The sequence below is a fragment of the Urocitellus parryii genome, chromosome 1 (genome assembly GCF_045843805.1).
Source record: "Urocitellus parryii isolate mUroPar1 chromosome 1, mUroPar1.hap1, whole genome shotgun sequence".
NCBI lineage: Eukaryota > Metazoa > Chordata > Mammalia > Rodentia > Sciuridae > Urocitellus > Urocitellus parryii.
In genome coordinates, this window is record NC_135531.1 from 192591709 (window position 1) to 192595612 (window position 3904).

Here is a 3904-nt window from a genome sequence, read left to right on the forward strand (position 1 = left end):
TATTGATAATTAAATCATTAACATCACAGAGCCTGGAAAAATAATAGCATTCCAATAACACAGAACTCTTTGACCTGTGGGTTGGGTGGAAGAATATTCTCAGCTCCCACTGAACCAGGATGGGAGAGATCAGGACAATGAATCAAACCCATTTTGCTCTAATAGGAAACTAGAAAATTCTTGGCTAGCTCATATTTAACCACACACCCACATGTGTGTACACATACTCCTTTATTTTGTAATCCAGCTAACATCTATACCAAAGAAAGCATAATTGAGACTTTGCTTTAAAAACCAGGATCTGTATTCCTTTCCCAATTGTACTAGTATATGAATACAGACCTTTCTTTATATTTATGTAAAAGTAGTAGGATATTTCTATTCAATTAAGAATAGATAAGGATTAAGTTCTAGAGATCTGCTATACAACATAGTAACAGCAATACTGTATTGTGCACTTTACAGTATGTTCAGTCTTTCCAGCGGTGACGACCTCCCCATGAGAACATGCCTCTTGCAAAAGATCTTCTTCATTCCTGTCCGGAAGAGGAGAAGCGGAAACACTGGAAGAAGCACCTGGTGCAGAGCCCCAACTCCTATTTCATGTATATGAAATGCCCAGAATGCTATAAAATCACCACAGTTTTTAGCCATGCACGAACAGTAATTTTGTGTGTTGACTGCTCCACTGTCTTCTGCGAGCTTACAGGAGGAAAAGCAAGGCTTACGGAAGGATGTTCCTTCAGGAGGAAGCAGCACTAAGAGCAGCCTGAATCAAGACGAGTGGGAAAACCTCCCAATAAACACATTTTGGATATTAAAAAATATATATGTTGAGGAAAATATGTTGAGGATGGATCTCATGTTAAGTTTTTTTTTTTTCTGATGGTCGTACTGGGCATTGAACCCAGGTTCTTGCATATTCTAGGCAAGCATATTACCATTGAGCTACACCTGTAGCTCTCATGTTAATTATTCAGGAAGAGAGGAAGGAAAGAAGGAAGGAAATGAGATTTTTTGAGATGGATATATTTAGTACTATGATTGTGGTGATGGTATCGTGGCTATATGCATATGTCCAAACTAACCAAGAAGTGCACTGTGTATACTTTTTTTGTATATTACATCTCAAAGCTAAAACAACTAACAACAGCAGTAACAACAAAAGAATGGACAGTGAGAAAGTACAGGGAAGCATTTAACATGAAACACACCTTTTTCCTGACTGCAACACTAGGAGAGTGTGGTATGCAGTATAAAGGGACAGAGAAACCCCTAGGTAGCTGATTGGTATAACCTCAGGTATGGTGGGCAGAGGGAAGCTCAGTACAGGGAGCTGATGCCCAAAGTGAAGAAAGCAAATTGTAAATTTCTTGGTAAATTTGAAGTAACTGGAAATTTGACTTCAAAGATTTTCCATCACTCCTGCCTTCTAATTTCTTTTACTGCTCTCTTACTAAGATGTTTCAGGACTTATCCCTTCAAAGACTTTTACTGAACTTGGATTTTCTCTGTGTAGATCCTGGCCAGGAATGAGGATATAAAGGTGAATTAAAGATGGCTTCTAGTTTGGAGTTAATAGGGGGCTCAGCATACAGGCGAAGCCAGTCTCTCCAATGTGGTTGAACACTAGCCTCGGAATAGGAAGGAAAATGTTGCATGATATCACTTATATGTGGAATCTTAAAAAGTTTAATTTAGAGAAACAGAAAGTAGAATAGTTGTTGCCAGGGGAGAGGAGGAGGGAAATGGGGAAATGTTGACAAAGAGTACAAACTTTCATTTAAAAGATGAATAAGTCTGTAGACTAATGTCCAACATTGTAACTATAATTAATAATGATGTATTATATTCTAGAAATTTGCTCAGAATAGATTTTAAATTTTCTCACCACACACACACACACACACACACACACACACAAGTAACTATGTGAGGCATATTAATTAACTTGACTGTGTGAATCTTTGTGCTTGGTAGGCTTTTATCTTTTTTTTTTTAATTTAGTATCACTCCTAGCATTTCCCCCTCCCTCCCACCTCCTACTCCTAGTTCCCTTCCTTTATCAATTTCCTTTTGATTTTCATAAGATACCCGTGACCCCATCTTTCTCCTTTGCCTTTCTTACTTTCACATATGAGATAATACATATGACCCTTGACCTTCTGAATTTGGCTTATTTCACTTAACATAATGGTCTCTCCATATATTTTCCTGTGATTGGCATAATTTCATTTCCCTTTATGGCTGGATAAAACTCCATTGTGTGATAAGGTATACTTGTATCTAAACACCACATTGTACACCTTAAATATATATATATATATATATATATATATATATATATATATATATATATATATATATATATATAATTTTTAATGTCTCAATTATGCCTCAACAAAGCTGAAAAAAATCATAAAAAAAGAATTATTAGGGAAGGTTTTATTTACAAATGTAGTCTCTTGGGCCTACTCCACAATTACTGAATCAAAGTTTGTACAGAGCAAATCAATAAATATTTTTAACAAATTCTTCAAGTGAACATTTTGCTCACTAAACTTTTGAGATCTACTGGAAATGTGAATGGGTGTGAAAAGGTCTTATGTATAATAATGATGATGTTATGAACTGATTACTATGGAAGTACAGAAATGGGGTGGGGGTAGAATAAAAGGAAGTTCCCAAAATGACACCTGATCCTATCTTAATAAAAAGGAAGACAAGAGTGGGGATGAAGATGAGGGACAGAGTATTGTCCACTGAGGGAATAGCATGATAAAGGGAATGGGGGTGGGAAACAGAATCTTGAAGTGTGAAAAAAGCAAACTTCCTGTGTAGCTGGAGTGTCAGGGGCAGGGAGAACTGAGTCTCTGAGGATGAACTGTTAGCTTTGTGATGGACAGGAGGGAACTTATAGACGCTCCTTTATGTCACTCTGCTTAATTATAACTTTTAAATTCCTTCCCAAATAAGGGTAAATGGCTTTAGGTAAAGATATACAGCCTTTCCCCTCTCATTTTATTTCCTGTAATCCAGCAACCTCATAATAAAAATGTGCTCCATATCACAGGATGATAACAGATAAGGGCTTATCAGGTCATTTAGATAATCCTGCTTCCAGACTCAACTATCCTTGGGAATCCCTACCTTTTGATTAGAATAGGGCTGTGAGCTTTTTGATATGTAACTAGAAAGGATGTGGATTATACTTTGGCACTTTTAAAGAAAGCAGGCAATGCCTGTATCCTGGAGGATGAGTATAAAGTAGTTAAGGAAAAGAATGTGACCTCCTCTTTCTCCCGACCTCAATTTCTAGTTTGGCCTGTCTTTGCATTCTTATTAGCATTTTTGTCTTCTTCCATGTTTCTTTTTCTGGACTATGGCAGGTGACGTCTGGATTTTTCTGAAAACAAGATGATTAGGTGGTCAGCCTTATCTTCTTTCCCGTGGTTTCATGTTTCTTTCCAGGTTCATCTAGTGTCTTTGACTATCCTAATTTAGGAATGAGACATTTTGCTTGGTCAAGTGCAGGAGTTGATGTAGCCAGGGCAGCTAATCTAGACAAAATAAACAAATAAACTGACAAACTTCCCAACAGCTGCAGAGACCATTATCTGGGTTGTTTTTCTTCACCAGCTATAAAAGAAGCTCTATTCATCAAACCAGTTGAAGTCACTTGAAAAGTTAGCACTTACCATTTGGCTTCTGGAAGACAGCAACATTTGTTTTGTTCTAAAAGTCACCCTTTGTGTAGGGAGCCAGGGATTCAGGTGAAAAGAGAAGAGGGAGCAGTTACAAAAAGGTAGAGAAGAGGACTAGGGAGGCTGAGGCAGGAGGATGGCAAGTTTGAGGTCAGCCTGGGCAACTTAGCAAGACCCTGTCTCAAAATTAAAAATAAAAA

At 37.4% G+C, this 3904-nt stretch overlaps 1 pseudogene; it reads left to right on the plus strand.

Annotated features, from left to right (window-relative positions):
• Positions 1 to 507: 507 nt before the first annotated feature.
• LOC113183034 (small ribosomal subunit protein eS27 pseudogene) lies at positions 508 to 762 on the plus strand (annotated as a pseudogene).
• The last annotated feature ends 3142 nt before the right edge of the window (positions 763 to 3904 follow it).